We start from the raw sequence: 17,028 nt of genomic DNA, 5'->3' as shown, positions 1-17,028 counted from the left end.
CGGGAAGGAAATGACGGCTAGATCTCATCAAAATCGACGAAATCATCGCGATTTGCGACCAGTTTCGCTTGTTTCGACGCTGAAACGGTAGTGCATTACATTTCCAGTGGTCACGTCCCGCGCTCCGCACGCGCCGTAACAAGAACAAGAAAACCATTCTATACAAAACACGCGAATAAGGATTTGAATGCGCAAACGAACACACGGCACTACGAAACGAAAGGAAGGATTAACAAAACGAGGGCGATTAACGGATCCAACCAATAAACAAAATACATATACACACAATTCTAAATAAACCAGGAAATAACAATAATTACAAAAGGGGAAAATAACTGAAACTCCAGGAATATATATATATATATATATATATATATATATATATATATATAATCAATTAAAAAGGGGGAAATATAAAATTAAAATACATATATTTAACAACCATAAAATAGATATCACATTTAAAAAATATATAAATATATATATATATATATATATATATATATATATCATACATAAAAACAAAAGACATTTAGAAGAAAAAAAATAATAATAATAAGGAACCTCTGATGGAAATGCCTCCGCAAACATTGTTCGAACGTCGATCTCCGAACCCTAGGGAAACAACAAGAAAGGGAAAAACATCAAAATCGCAAAAACAATCATAAGCGTACCCCCAGCGGACCACCACCCCGTGGGGGATGGCATTATAAATAAGCAAAGCAACGTAGAGCAGGGCTCATTATTATTATTCCGGTGAACATTCTTATTACGTCCATTGCTCATTATTATTCCGGTGAACATTCTTATTACGTCCATTGCTCGTTATTATTCTGGTGAACATTCTTATTACGTTCATTGCTCATTATTATTCCGGTGAACATTCTTATTACGTTCATTATTCTTCGTTCATTATTCTTTGCTCATTATTATTCTGGTGAACATTCTTATTACATTATTCTTCGTTCATTATTCTTTGCTCATTATTATTCTGGTAAACATTCTTATTACGCTCATTATTCTTCGCTCATTATTATAGTGATCATTGTTATTACCGTTCATTATTCTTTGTTCATTATTATTGCGATCTTCGTTATTACGGTTCATAATTATTTTGTTCACTCTTTGAGCTCATTGTTACTACGTTCGTTATTGCGCTCATCTTTAGAAATTTTGTATAGCATTTTGCGCTTCGGGGTCTTTAGTTTTTCGGTCAAGGAAAGAGAGCCGCGACTAAGTAAAAAGAAAATTTTATCTTTGAACGCGCATTGTAATTGCGGTATTAATCCAGTTAGTAAATTGTTCTGTCTGTATCGAAATAGATAAATAAAGTAAAAGTTGATAGTAAACTATATTCGAGTTCAAGTAATAAACCCAGCAAAAACTTCGACGACCACTGGAGCAGCTGAGGTAATGGCGCCAGACAGCGCCTACTCCTCAAGGTAAGAAAATTAATTTTGAGAATTTCCTTTTTCTCTGATAATTTCGTTGCCCTCGAGAATCGAATTAGAACTTCCTATCATCGGTCTCGTTTTATTTTCGTGAACAGTTTTGAAGATAGAATCATTGTTTAAACTTTAAACAAAGGAGTTGTCCGCTGTGTCGGCTTGTGCGAACGGTGTTTTCAGCTACTGAAACACCCACTGATCTTCGCATTCCTCCTCCCATTGTTGGCAAAATATTGCCCGTCTTTGGGCAAGGCTAGCGAAATCACACAAATCCCGCACAGAAAGGACTATTAAATACATCGTCGGGGTCAATCGAAAATTAAGAGCAATACCGGCATTGCTAATAATCGATATTCTTGCCATCGTGCATGCGATTGTAAGAGAGAAATATCAGAACAATTTCCCTTCGGAAATTTAACCAAAGGATCGTTCGCTGTGTTGGCTTGTGCAAACGGTGTTTTCGATTATCAAAAAAACACCCGTCGATCCTCGCATTCCTCCTCCCACTGTTGGTAAAATACTACCCGTCTATGGGCAAGGCTTGCGAAATCACACGAGTCCCACACAGAGAGGATCGTTAGAATCATCCTCGATTATTAAACTCAAAAGGCAAGAAAATCGTGGTAAGAGAATCCATCGTAGTAAATGAATTGAGTTTCGGTTCTAACGGCAAACTATTACAGCGAAATTAAAAGAGAAGAAGCAGTCAAACGTAAAAATAAATTTATATAAAACAACGAAAAATCTCACATTCCTATCCAATCCAGCAACGCTAAAATATATATATATCCGGCTTGTTTCTTCGACCAATCGCGGGGAGACGTAATCGCGTGGAGAGACGTCAACGGGGGTCGTAAATCCCCGTTACGATTATAACAATCGACACCACGAATTGATCGATCCCCTGATTTCCGTTGAGATAATAGGGGTGATTGAGGTTCCGAGTAGCATTTTGTTGTATGTCGTACCTTTACTTGTACCGGAATGCATTTGACTATATGGACCGCTTCTCCTGCGATCAATGTTGAGAAATGTTAAGTTGGTATGATCGCTGCTTACTACAAGCTAAGTTGGTACGACTTCTAACGACGCTTTTTTGTCTTAGAAGTCGACCACGTTGTTCTATTGACTTGGAGATTCCTGTGTGGTAAGACGTGTTATAAGGCTGAAATATATTGGAGAAAACGAATCTAAGTGAATCGTTATTTTATAAACCTAAAACCTTATTAAATAACAGGTTATGGGCCCAGAGCAGTAAACTGCGGGGAAAAACGGTATTATTTTTTTGAGTTTTTTGTGTTTTCTAAGACAATCCGAGAAGAGACCACGCCATGGCCGATCACGACAAAGTAAGTGATGTGGACAGCGATATGAAGCCGGTCCTAAGAAAGGGGAATTACGAGTATTGGAAGACAATGACGGAAGCCTCGCTAATTTTCCTGGGTTGCTGGGAGGCAATAGAACCAGGATTTACGGAAGCGCAAAGGCTGGACCCAGAATGCATGAGGAAGGATAACATGGCACGTGCATATCTTTTCCGACATATTCGCTCCGAATATATCGGAGAAATTAAATCCTTGAAGACAGCGAGGGATTGTTGGAAGGCGCTAGAGGACGTCCATGGAAGGTCCACGTCGATGGACACTGTCCTATGCATACGGGAACTGGGTACCATAGAAAAAACCCCGATATGGACGTCGCAAAATACTGCGGAAAGATATACAATCTGTGCGAAAAAATTTCCAACGCAAGTTTAAGAATCGAAGACCACATGATGGCGTGTTTCATCTTAGCCGGCCTCGTGGCGGACCCAAACTACACGACATATCTTAGGACGGTAAGACTCGATAAGAATCTAACCTCGAGGGTCGTGAAATCCGATCTCCTACTTGAGGAAAGGAGAATGGAAGCGGCCATGGGTCCCTCCGAGAAGAACAGTGCAATGGCGGCTTGCAAACAATCGAAGACCAAGCCCCAACAAAATCAAGATGGCGCTAAGAAAAAGCACAAAAACCCAAAGGATAAAAAATGCTATAAATGTGGAAAACGAGGCCACATATCGTACAACTGCCATGAGGGAAAAGAAGACAAGGAAGAGAAAGACCCAGAAAACAAAGTGGAGAAAGGATCGGAAGATAAACCGAGATCCAAGGGACTTATCTCCACACTGGCTTTATCATCTATCAACCACGTGGAAAGGGACAGGATCAGCTATCTTGACTCGGGAGCCTCAAACCATATGACCCCGGATAGGTATCGGTTCGTGGACTTCGTGCCTGCGACTGGACAGATCCGGATTGGTAAGGGCTACCTGGAAGTCAAGGGAAAAGGCACGATCGTCGTGAAGATGACCAAAGCCTGTGGCGGGTGGAGTCTATCCTTGTCGAACGCCCTGTGGGTGCCTGAATTAGATGTAAATCTAATCTCGATCAGGCAATTGGCAGTGAAAGGCGTCACCACAGTGTGTACGAAGGATGAGGCCGTCGGCACACATGATGATGGGGATGTGGTATTTAACTCAAAGGTAGGAGACAACGTGTACTACCTAGAGACAATACGACCTGAGAGGCATGTAGCAAACGTTTCCATGGAGAACGATCAAGAAGAACCTGGAAATGATGACGACCACGCCGAGGTTATTGAAGCTAAGGCGTACAAAGGTATCGTGTCATGGCATGAGAGGTTAGGTCATCTACATGGGGACGCGATGAGAAAGATCCCTGTGAGGAACGTGAAGGAGGGCTCTAGGATACATGAGGAACCATGCGGGGTCTGCGTGAAAGGGAAAATGACAAAAGTACCATTTCCGAAGACAGCCCACCACATGTGTCAACGTCCTTTAGAAATAGTTCACAGCGATATTAGTGGCAGAACGCAATGCAAGTCGCTGGGCGGAGGTAATTATTTCGTAACGTTCATAGATGATTTTTCTCGTTTCATGCACGTCAGAATCATCAGTAGGAAGAATGAAGTACTCAAGTGCTTCAAGGAGTACCAGGCGGAGGTGGAGGCTTTACACCAATCCAAGATAAGTGCCCTTCAAACAGATAACGGGGGTGAGTACACAGGAGAAAACTTCGAGAATTACCTGAAGGAGAAAGGCATCTTACACAGGAAAACTGTTCCTAGAAACCCTGAACAAAATGGGGTCTCCGAACGAGCGAACAGAACCTTGGTCGAGATGTCCAGATGTTTACTCATCCAATCTGGACTCCCTGACTATCTGTGGGGGGAGGCTGTGAACACGGCATGCCACATAAGAAACCTATGCCCATCCGCTGCCATCGGAGACAAGATCCCACTGGAATTATGGAAGGGTAAGGGATGTGACCTCCAAGGGGAGATAAACAGACTGAGAGTGTTTGGATGCAGAGTCTGGTATCTAAAGAGTCCAAGCGGAGGAAAATTCGAGAGCAGAGCGGATGAGGGGATATTTGTGGGATATGACAGACAGGTCAAAGGTTATAGAATTTACCTACCGAAGATCCAAAAGGTGATAATATCCTGTCATGTCAGGTTCGAGGAGAACACGTTTCCCTACAAGAGCGCTAAGGCGAAAACGAACCATATAAAGGATAAGTCCTCGGAATGGATATGGGATGTAGAAACCTTTGAACATAGGGGAGAAGCCGGTCAAACTGACGTCGAGACACAGAGTGACGGAGAAAACGACGAAGGGGAAACCGACTACTTTATGGGCAGTTTAACGTGTGAGGACAATCCAGTGAATACTGTGAGTGTACCGTTTGTGCCGAGGAGGTCGGCAAGACTACATAAACCAAGAATATGTGATTGTTGTGCTCACACTGCGACTGTTTGTAAAGCTCAAAACGTGTGTGTACCTGTGAATGTGTATGAAGCCCTGAGGGGGCCAGACGCTCAAAAATGGACTGATGCAATAAGGAAGGAACTAGACAATCTAAAAAGTAAAGATGTGTGGGACATTGTGCAAAGACCCTTAAATAAAAACGTTATAGACTGTAAGTGGGTGCTTGTGATAAAGAGAGACCCTGATAGGTATAAGGCTAGGCTAGTAGCTCGGGGATTCTGGCAGAGGCCTGGAGTAGATTATTCAGAAACCTTTAGTCCAATAGTAAAACGCAAAACTCTAAGAATTCTGCTTGCTCTATGTGCGGAAAATGAGTGGGTTTACGGGCACATCGATGTGGAATGTGGGTATCTCAACAGCCTTCTGGATGAGGATATATACATGTAGTATCGTGGACGAAAGGCCTGGGAAATATCGGACGAACTATGAACAGTGTCGCGAGAGCCGAGGCGCCGTCGGGCCCATCAATGTGTCATCGGTCTTTTCAAGTGCATAGTTTCGTGGAAAAGACCTACGTGACCCTGGCCACGAGCGTCTGCAGAACACGTGTGCGGTGGGCCTAGGAAAAGGGCAATAGAATGGGACAACGGCCAGAGAGTGTTAGTCGCGGAGCAGAGTGCGAGTCGAGAAACAGTGTGCGAGTCGAGAAACAGAGTGCGAGCGGAGAAGCCGAGTGCGAGTCGAGCGGAGACGGAGGTTGCGAGTGGCGTTGCCGAGAGAGTGTGGATTGCGCTGTGTTCTGTACGTTTAGTATGAATAGTTCAAGTTAAGCCACAATCGTCTTTTCTGTCTGATTAACATCTCTATTGTCCACTTTTTGTAAACATATTACATCACGATATTACATACATGGAGCAACCAGAACTCTTTAGAGTTGCAGGTAAAGACAGAACTAAATTTGTGTGTAAGCTCAAAAAGAGCCTGTATGGACTGAAGCAAGCTGGAAGAATGTGGTTTAGACACATCGATAGCATTTTAAGAGGTATGAGTCTGAACCCATGCGTGAGTGGTCCATGTGTGTATGTGGATGCGTCTAAAAAATTTATTGTAGCTGTGTATGTGGACGACATCCTTGTGTTTGGGACGAATGAGTGGATTGAGATATTCAAAACTAGGATTAAGGACAAATTAGATGTTAGAATGCTAGGTGTAGACACTCAATTTCTGTCCATCCACCTGAGTAAGCCAAACAGCACCACTGTAGTATTCGATCAATCTGTACAGATAGGTCAAATGCTGGATCTGTTTGACATTACCAGTGAGGTTGGGGTGGTGGGAGTGTCGACACCGCTAGCTAGAGAATGTGAGGCTGGTTTTGATATTGAACGTGATGAGCCTTTCGACAGTAAATTATATGAACAAGCTGTGGGGCACATAATGTATGTAGCTACTGTAAGTCGTCCTGATGTTGCGTGTGCAATAGGGAAACTAAGCCAAAGATGCGCGAATCCGACTGTATCCGATTGGAAAGCAGTGAAGCGGGTATTCAGATATTTACTAAAGACCAAAGACTTGAAGTTAGTATACCAAAGGACCGGGCAACCTCTGAAGGTGTTTTGCGACTCGGATTTTGCGGGTTGTACGGTAGACAGGAAATCCAGGAGCGGGTATGTGTTCATACTCGCTGGTGGTGCGATATCCTGGCTATCCAAAAAACAACCGATTATAGCTCAATCGACGTGCGAAGCGGAATTTGTGGCAATGCAGGAAGCAGCAAGGGAAACAGTGTGGATTTCTTTACTGTTAAAGGAATTGGGTCAACTGTCATATTGCCCTCGCCCCTGCAAGATATTCTGCGATAATATCGGAGCTATTTCATGGTCAAAGGACGAAATAGTTGCTGAGAGTTCTAAGCACGTCCAAGTGCGTTACTTTTACGTTAAGAACTACGTATCGAGGGGGATACTAGATTATACTTATGTACCTAGTCCTGAGAATGTGGCTGACATTCTCACCAAAGGCCTAAATAGGATTAAGACTCAGCAATTTACCAAAGCTATGGGGCTTGTAGAAACTAGCGATCAAAGGGGAGTGTTGAGAAATGTTAAGTTGGTACGATCGCTGCTTACTACAAGCTAAGTTGGTACGACTTCTAACGACGCTCTTTTGTCTTAGAAGTCGACCACGTTGTTCTATTGACTTGGAGATTCCTGTGTGGTAAGACGTGTTATAAGACTGAAATATATTGGAGAAAACGAATCTAAGTGAATCGTTATTTTATAAACCCAAAACCTTATTAAATAACAATCAAAGCCATGTGTCCTGGGTTTTGGTTATGGTGTATGCAAATTCGTCGGGCGGTAAGTTTGCCAAGCTTAAAGCGTTCTCTATTAGTTTCTTCTGTGTGGTGTATCTTTGCGTCAGTGTATCATGGTATAATGTTTTCATTTCTCGAGTTTATCAGAAATAGGAATAACCTTTTATAGAAAAAGAAAATTTTATATTTATGTATATTATATTTTTTTTCTTTCCTTTTTTTTTCTTCTTTTTTTTTCTTCTTCCCCTTTTTCTTTTTTTTTTTTTGTTTTTTTTATTGTTAAAACCTTTGTTTTATTTTAGGTTTTACGTACTTGTTATCAGTGAAAATAAATATTATGAATACTACTTGGATTGGAATTATATACATATATGTGTACAAAATCCATTTCTACATGTTAGATATAATAATATAACAATACTACGTAGATTAATACATAATAAAATATCCTTTTACTCCGGTTATATTTATTACTAACTCTCAATTAATCTATCTTAATTATTTTCTAACCACTTTCTATATTTATCAGCTATTTTATTTCTTCTTGTTAATCTGCGAAATCCATGCATGTACACTTCCTTGTATGGTGATTGATTGTTCACGAGGTAAGTTGCACTTTCACTGTTTTCGTTATTCGTTGAACTAACACGTTTTACATTCAAACAGTAATTGGAACACTCGTAATAAACTTCTTTTCTTTTTCCAAGTTTCCGCAATCTGTGTCATTCGACGAACAGTGCCACGCCTCCACAGCACCGTTATAACATTTAGCGATGCTGCTCTTTGCATTAAGGCAATTGAAGTTAATTCGTTCGTTTATTTTCAGCTGGTACATGGTGTTCCGCAAGCAGGGAGCCATAACCTATTTTGCATGTAGACCTTCTTGTATGATGATTACTTGTTTACAAGGTAACTTTCACTTCCCCTCTTTTAATTATTTATTGAATCGACATGTTGTATATTCAAACAATAATTGGAGTACACATAATAATTTTCCCTTTTTCTTTTTAGGTTTTCGCTATCTGTATTATTCGACGAACAGTGTTACACCTCCTTTTGATTTATCCATAATATAGTTATAACATTTAGTAACCTTGTATTTTGCACCGAGACAATTGAAACTAATTTATTCACTTATTTTAGGTAGCTGTCATACATTGTGTTCCACGAACAATGATCCATAACCTATACTTGCACGTACACTTTCTTGTATGTTGATCACTTGTTCACAAGGTAACTTTCACTTTCACTAGTTAATTGTTCATTGAGTTAACACGTTTTATATTTAAGCAATAATTGAAACACGTATAATAATTTTCCTTTTTCCTTTTAGGTGTTCGATATCTGTATTATTCGACGAACAGCACTATAACATATACCACCGCACTACGTTGTCCACTGAAATCGCTTTATTCATTGCTTATTTCGATTATGCGCTAGTTTTAACTTGTTTAAATGCACCGTTCGCGGAATCCCTTTTACTTCGATCTTGACGTTTTGGTTCTGCAAGATTTCTAGCACTTTGTATGGTCCAGTATATTGATCGGAGAATTTTCCTTTACTGGGTTCTTTTAGTAAATATATCGAATCTCCTATTTTAAAATCTTGGGGGTTGATTCGTCGGTCGTAGTATTCTTTTGATCTTAGTTTGGATTTTATCAAATTTTCTCTTGCCATTCGTTGTACGGTGTTAATTTTATCGAACAGATCTTCGAGATATTCTGCGTAAGTTGGTTCCATGTTCTCTTCGATTATTACTTCACCAGTAGGTTCTCTGGCTAGATGTCCAAAAACTAATTCGTGCGGGGAGAATTTCGTTCCTTCGTGTACAGAGGTATTATAGGAAAACATAGCTAATTCTACCCATTCGTCCGAATTTTTGGAATTTTCAATGTATAATTTGAGATATTCTATCAGCACGTGGTGAGGTCTTTCGATTGAACCGTTACTTTGTGGATGATATGCCGTCGTGGTATATTGTTTGATGCGGAATCTCTTTGCTACTTTCTTCATTAGTGAGGATGTAAAGTTCGTTCCTTGATCAGTGAGAATAGCTCTCGGTGACCCGAAACGACAAATAAATCGCTTTACAAAAACGTCCGCTATCTCGGCTGAAGAGATTCCTCCTAGTGGAATCCCAATTGAGTATTTTGTTAATAAGTCTTGGATAGTTAATATATATTCGTTTCCCTTTTGGGTTTTTGGTAATGGACCTATAATATCCATACTAACCTTATCGAACGCTTTACCTGGTGTGTCTGTAAGTACCATTGGTTGCTTTGCTTTTATTCTTGTGAGTTTCTTCAATTGACATTCCTTACATGTTCTTACGTAATCTTGAATTTCCTTTTTCATATTTTCCCAATAGTAATGTTGTCGTATTCTTTGATAAGTTTTTGTTATTCCTTTGTGTCCTGCTACGCTTGATTCATGTTTTTCTCGTATTATGTTGTTCCGCGCTTCCACAGATGGGGTAATTACTTCCCCAGTGCAAATGGTGATGGTTAAGGTTTTTTCCATAAATATTTCCTTTAATTTTCTGATTGTATATCGCCAGGGTATTTCCTCCAAGTTTCCTTTGCTAATGCTGAACGAAGTTAACTGTTTTTCATTTACTGCGTCTAATAGAGATCTTAGCGAGTTTAATAAATTTTCTGGTGTTATTGGAATATTTCTATTTTCCTTTATCGGTAGGAATACAATGTATTTTCCAGAATCGTAATTCAATCTTGCTTTTTCTAACATTAAATCTTCATAACGAGGTAATTTTCCCGTTTCCTTCATTTCTAAGGTTCCTTTATCTATCGGATTGCCATGTATATCTATAAATACTACTTTATGGTCATTTACTCTCGCAATTGAGTCTCGGGTTTCTGAAATTCTTAGTTCCGCAATTATCGTAGGTCTCGTGTCCTTTTCTCGTTGTTGAATTAGTTCTGGAATTACAGTGGAGGTCTCTTTTTCGCTTGTTGTATCCGTGCCTTCTTTTTCTCGATTGGTTATTTCTCTATCTGTACTTACATCGATTTCTGCTAATGCTTGGTTTAAATATTTTATGGGGGTTTCTTCTATTGTAAAATGTTTTCGGGTAAAACCCTTTCCTTGATTTTTAGAATCACTGGATTGAGGCAAGACGTGTGGTTTAGCTTCGAATATGGGAGAGTCTTCGGTTGACGTATCTATTTCGAATCTTTTTGAGACAGGATAGCGAATCGGTGAGACTTCCTCTCTCTTTCTGATTGGTAAACAAACTTCCGGAGGGTTCCTAGATAATGCGTCTGCGTTTGCGTTCGCCCTGCCTTCTTTGTATACAATATCAAATTCGAAGTCCGATAACTTTAATTTCCATTTCCAAATTCTTGAAGTAGGATCTTTGATAGAATGCATCCACACTAAAGGTTTAGGATCGGTTACGATGGTAAACTTTCTTCCGTAAAGATACGGTCGGAAGTGCATTGCGCTGTAAACAATTGCCAGACACTCCTTTTCTATGGTAGAGTAGTTTTGTTCGGCGGGATTTAATAGCCTTGAGGCATACGCAATCGGCAAATCCTTTCCGATTGGCCCTTGACTCAGTACACCGCTTATTGCATATCCTGATGCGTCTGTAGTAAGGTTAAAGGGTTTAGAAAAGTCTGGATATTGCAGGATGGGTTTCGTCACTAACGCTGTCTTTAAATTATTGAATGCGTTTTCTTGATTTTCTGTCCATTTAAAGGGAGTGTCTTTCTTTAATAGTTGTGTCAATGGTTTCGCGACCTTGGGGAAATCGGGGTATAAATCTTCTGTAATATCCTGCTAGTCCCAGAAATTGTTTGATATTTTTCGCCCTCTTTGGTCGTGGAAATTTTGATACGGCTTCGACTTTCTTTGGGTCGGGTTTCACGCCATCCTCACTAATTACATGTCCTAAATAATTCACCTCGTGTCGTAAAAATTCGCACTTATCAGGTTGTAATCGTAATTTAGCTTTCCTCAGTCTTTCCATTAATTTATTAAATTTAATTTCGTGTTCTTGGAGAGACGTGGAATAAATCACTATGTCATCCAGATAGACGAATAGTTCTATTCCTTGCAGACCAGATAATATTGAATTCATCAAACGTTGAAATGTTGCTGGGGCATCTTTTAATCCAAAGGGCATTCTTTTGAATTGAAAATGCCCGTATGGTGTCGAAAATGCAGTTTTGTGGGCATCTTCCTGTGACATACGGATCTGGTGAAAGCCCGATGCCAAGTCAAACGTGGAAAAATATTTTGCACTTCCTAATTGATCCAATATTTCTGTAATGTTGGGTAGTGGGAAGGCATCGCCAATCGTTTTATCGTTCAATTTTCTATAATCGATGACTAATCTCCAGCGCTTCTTTCCTTGCGAATCGGGTTTTTGGGCACAATCCATAACGGGGAGTTATATGGAGATATTGATGGTTCCACTACGTCCGTATCTAGTAGTTCTTGGACCTGTCGATTTATTTCTTCTCGATGTATTGGTGGATATCGATACTGTTTAGTATTGATGGGTATATTATCCGTTGTAATTATCCTATGTTCCAGAACTTCGGTTGCTTCCAATGTATCTCCTGGAATATGAAACCTATCTTGATTATTACGAATCAATTTTTTAGCATTTTCCTTTTCTTCTTCGTTCAAATGTTCGAGTCGTAGTAACTCATTTATTTTATCGTATCTACTTTCCTCCGATCTTAGAACTGTATTGCACGCTGTCCTAGGAAGCGGGGGAGGGGGGAATTTTCAAATTCTTTAATTACCATCGTTGGTGTTGTAAATACGTAATCTCTCGAAGTAGTATTTATTACTCTTATGTAACCTTTACCTTTATGATTCCTCACAACTGCATTACCAAAATAGATTCCCTTGTTCGGCTCGATTCTTGGAATAAATCCCTCTTTTATCTCTGGATTAGCGATATTAATCGAACACGTTATTGAACTTCGCTTCGGTATAATTATTTTTTCTTTAGTATCGAAGGGAATATAAATATTTCCCCATCTGATATGTTTTCCCTCATAATCTAAACGAGCCTTACAACCTGCAAAAAATTCGGATCCTAGGATTCCGTCTTGATCGATTAGCAATGAATCATCGACTACATGAAAAACAACCGGATGGCCCGCAACCTGTATTACCGTCTGCCCTAAGAAGACCAGGCTCGTTGCCGTAATTCCTCGCACTTCGATTGATTCCTTTTCGTCGATGATGGCTGCATCGAGTATAGCAGGTTTCTTGATAATGTTGATTTCCGATCCAGAGTCTAATAATAAACTCGTCTTAGTCTTTAGATTTGGGGAAACTATTCGTGCAGTTGGGGTCGTTGGGGAATCGTTAAATTTTATTGAAATAATTCGGAGAGGTCGCCTTCCGAATCTGAATTCAACTCCTGATGATTTTCCTTCGCCGGTTGCTTGTGCTTCACTCTTTTCCTTTTGCCTTGAGATTCTGGATTCTCTGTCTGTGACCTCGTTTGGTTGTGGGATGACTCCCCCACAATATTTAGTGGTTGTTCGTTCGATCTTATGGTCGGCATTGCGTTCGCTCTGTCTCTCGTTATGGGTGGTGGAGTGGATCTCGCGGGGGTGGCTGTCCTTGTTGTGTTTGTTGCCGTCGGCGCCGGTCGCCTGGTTGCCGCCTGTACTCTTGGGCGATTCGGCGTATCGTTCCTTCGTGGCTCGCTCCATTCTCCCGAAGGACGTGTTTGGTTTCCCGATGGTCTCGAAGCATAGGGTACGATTAATCCGGCATCTACTCGGGCTTTAAATTTGTAACAGTCTTTCACTAGATGCCCGGGTTTTTTGCAATAGTTACACGTGATATTTTGTCTTGTAGAATTCAAAAAATTCTGCGATGGAGGTAGCGATCTTCGATCTTGGCGGTTGTTCCTGATATTGTTGTTAGTGTTCGAAGGATGTGCGTTGTCGCGTCTGTAATAGTTCGAGGGTGTCGGTCGTTGGGGTCGCGTTCTATCGGTTATTTGTTTCAATTCGTGTGTTGCTTTGACGGCTTGACGATACGCATCTTCTAAAGTATGGTACCCTGCTATTTTTACTCGCACATATACCTCGTTCGGAAGTCCTTTAACGAAAGCTTCTTTCGTTTCCCAATCTATAGTATCTTGGATATCGGGGGATATGATGCCGTAGTCGCCTCTTTCTCCGTCCATTATTGCCAATCTAAGATTTCTAACGCGATCCATATAATGTAATATGTCTTCCCCGGGTCGTTGAAATATCGTTCCTAATTCCCCTTTATATTCGTTAAGAGATTTCTTTGGGCCGAATAGATCCTTTAATTTGTTTCCGAAACCGTTTAGGCTCATTAATTCTGTGTCTTCGATGGCGAGGAGCGCGTGTCCACGGAGCTTATTTACTAACAATTTTACCAATTGAGGTTCTTGATATCTGGGAATCATATTTCGCGCGCGCTCACAAGCTCTTAAAAAGTGGAATACCGATGGTCGATATCCGTCAAACACTGGCACCGATTCGATCGCATCTTTTAGCTTAATTGGCTGGGTATGTCCACTCGGCTGGACCGTCTCTTGTTGCGTTGTCGGCGGCGATACGGGTGTTTTAGGTTCTTGTTTTAAGTTCGAATAAGCCGCTTTGTAATTCGGCGAGTTCTGCACTCATATCGCGAAAGTTCGCATCCCATGCTTTAAGCTTTTCCGACAATGTCAAAACCATTTCTTCGTCCAACGATTCCACTACACTCGCCATTGTTTCTTAAATATTTGTTAAATATATATATTAATCAAGATAGACTAACTAAATATTAACGACAAGACATGACTGAACTCAGTGCAAAGGAATAAAGTTATGCTACACGAAATAACTGGTAACACAATACACAAAACATTAACTAAATTAAACGAGACTTACATAAATGCAAGTCACGTATAATCGAAACAATGACTATTGAAATTCGGTAACAATACAATCCATGCTATCGCATTAAAGTAGCACACGGTATTGACACACACAATATCACGAAACACAAAACAATATTACGAAACACTACTAAATAAAATTATAGTGATTAACAATTAATTAGTTATTTCAACAACACGTTACTGTTGACATTAAACCAACGCCATACCAAAGAGACACGCGAGCGACCATGTTGAAAAATTTGTCGCGCGCACATACAAATAACAGCCAATGCAATACAATACAGCATCATAATAGCAATGTTAGGTACTAATAAAAAAAAACACACACAAGAAAATGGGGGAGAGAGTTAAGGAAAATATATATAATAAATAACAACTAACATAATTATAACATATTATATATATTATATTATATACAGGGATACAGTATTCGTACAAAGGAACAGATCCAAACGAAAATTATATATATAAAAAAAAATAAATAATATATATATGTAATATCGTGATATAATATATTTACAAGGAATGGATGATACAGATGTTAATCGGACAGAAAAAGACGATCGTTGTTCAACCTGAACTATTCACACCAAACGTACAGAAAACAGCACAACTAAATAATTAGATAACGACTCGACTTTCACAAAATGCAATCAACACTCTCTCGGCAACGCCATTCGCAAACTCTGTTTGTTGATTCCTTTTTTCCCGTCCTTTGGCAACCGCTCGTGGCCAAGATCACGTAGGTCTCCTCTTTCCAAAACTACGCGATCAAAAACAAACGCCTCGGCTCTCGCGACATTCCACGCGGTTCACCCGCCAACTCCCAGGCCTCTCACTCACGATACTACATATATACATTAACTATTTTTATATGTGTGTACAGAACTGATGGCGAACTCATCAACCATTTTCTGAACGACGGATGGAAGAACATGAATAGCCATCCACACAGTGGAACTGTAAAGTATTTGTACGCCACTCACGAAACCAAACACTGATGCTATCCACCTGTAAACAAACAACATTTATAACTATGCATATAATTTTCACTTATGTTCACCACTATATATATATATACACGCATGTTGTAAAGTAGGCGATATTTATAACATTCACTTCCATTGATAATGCAAGTGACTCATAAAAATAAGCCGTCATATTTACCATTGCACGCACATATATATATATATACTCGAAAACAAGGTACATTTGTGATATTTATTCCTATTGATGATATATACTTATATATTTATAACAATAAAACAAATCTCATTTATACTACTTACCAATACGTACGCATATATGTATATAATTACAATCCAAGTAGTATTCATAATATTTATTTTCACTGATAACAAGCACGTAAAACCTAAAATAAAACAAAGGTTTTAACAATAAAAAAAAACAAAAAAAAAAAGAAAAAGGGGAAGAAGAAAAAAAGGAAAGAAAAAAATATAACATTGTTAGGGAAGTGATACATTTACACTGTACATGAGAGTGTGTGTGTAAGGGCCAGAGGGCGTCAAGGTCTTAGTGGAGACAAAAGACTGTTGCCAGATGTTAGAAGAATCTAGGATAGTCGGTTGGCGACCAGCGTGCGTGCAAGACGTTCTTCAGAGAGTAATATAGATGTATAACTGTTGTGTGGGAAATGTAGGCAATAATTTGTATTCCCATATCCTCGAATTTCCTTAACAAATATATATAAATATAAAATTTTCTTTTTCTATAAAAGGTTATTCCTATTTCTGATAAACTCGAGAAATGAAAACATTATACCATGATACACTGACACAAAGATACACCACACAAAAGAAACTAATAGAGAACGCTTTAAGCTTGGCAAACTTACCGCCCGACGAATTTGCATACACCATAACCAAAACCCAGGACACATGGCTTTGATCGCAGGAGAAGCGGTCCATATAGTCAAATGCATTCCGGTACAAGTAAAGGTACGACATACAACAAAATGCTACTCGGAACTACCCGTTTGGCAAAGGAATCGCACCACAGGAACTCCGCCCGGACGTGCGCCAAACGTGGCGATATTCAGCACCATCGTCGTTGGCCACAAGCGGAATGTATACCCAAAAGACCTCGATGCACTACGGGACCACGTCATGTTCCCGGCAGAAAATCTGCAGTCTTGAACGCATTGGCCAGAGGAGCAACAGGAAAAACAATCGTCCCTGGAACAGTAAACATTCTGGGAATGATGGACGAAAACACATTAACGACAATAGCAAAAAATACCATATCAAGCTTATGGATTGGTTTCATGGAATTTGGAACCGTCAGTGCAGCAATATTTGGAATACTTGTAATATTTAAACTAATCAAGACGATAATAGATATAGCCATACATGGATACCAGTTACGTGAAACTTACGGATGTGGAATCGCCCTATTAGGAGCAATATGCGGCTCAGTTACCCACCTGCTACTATACCTCAAAAGAAAACGAAATATCGATGATCAAACAGCACAACCTCAAGGGATATCGATAACACCGGTAGTCACTCAACTACCAACGACATCTACGTCCGCCTTGAGCGAACTCAGAGATACCATCAGTCAA

The 17,028-nt window shown here is 39.8% G+C and overlaps 1 protein-coding gene and 1 long non-coding RNA gene across 2 annotated transcripts in view; one reads left to right on the top strand and one right to left on the bottom strand.

Moving 5' to 3' along the window:
• Positions 1–17,028, bottom strand: part of LOC143304516 (omega-amidase NIT2-A-like) — a 165,276-nt gene that overhangs the window by 133,969 nt on the left and 14,279 nt on the right. The gene's annotated exons all lie outside the window — the stretch shown is intronic.
• On the top strand, positions 8,305–15,785 carry LOC143304518 (uncharacterized). The gene is made up of 3 exons (XR_013061176.1): positions 8,305–8,443; positions 8,546–8,767; positions 15,331–15,785. It is a non-coding gene; the product is annotated as an uncharacterized LOC143304518 (long non-coding RNA).

The sequence above is a fragment of the Bombus vancouverensis genome, unplaced genomic scaffold, assembly GCF_051014615.1.
Source record: "Bombus vancouverensis nearcticus unplaced genomic scaffold, iyBomVanc1_principal scaffold0038, whole genome shotgun sequence".
NCBI classification, from domain to species: domain Eukaryota; kingdom Metazoa; phylum Arthropoda; class Insecta; order Hymenoptera; family Apidae; genus Bombus; species Bombus vancouverensis.
Note: the sequence above shows the minus strand (reverse complement) of the source record. Positions and strands in the feature narration are given on the sequence as shown.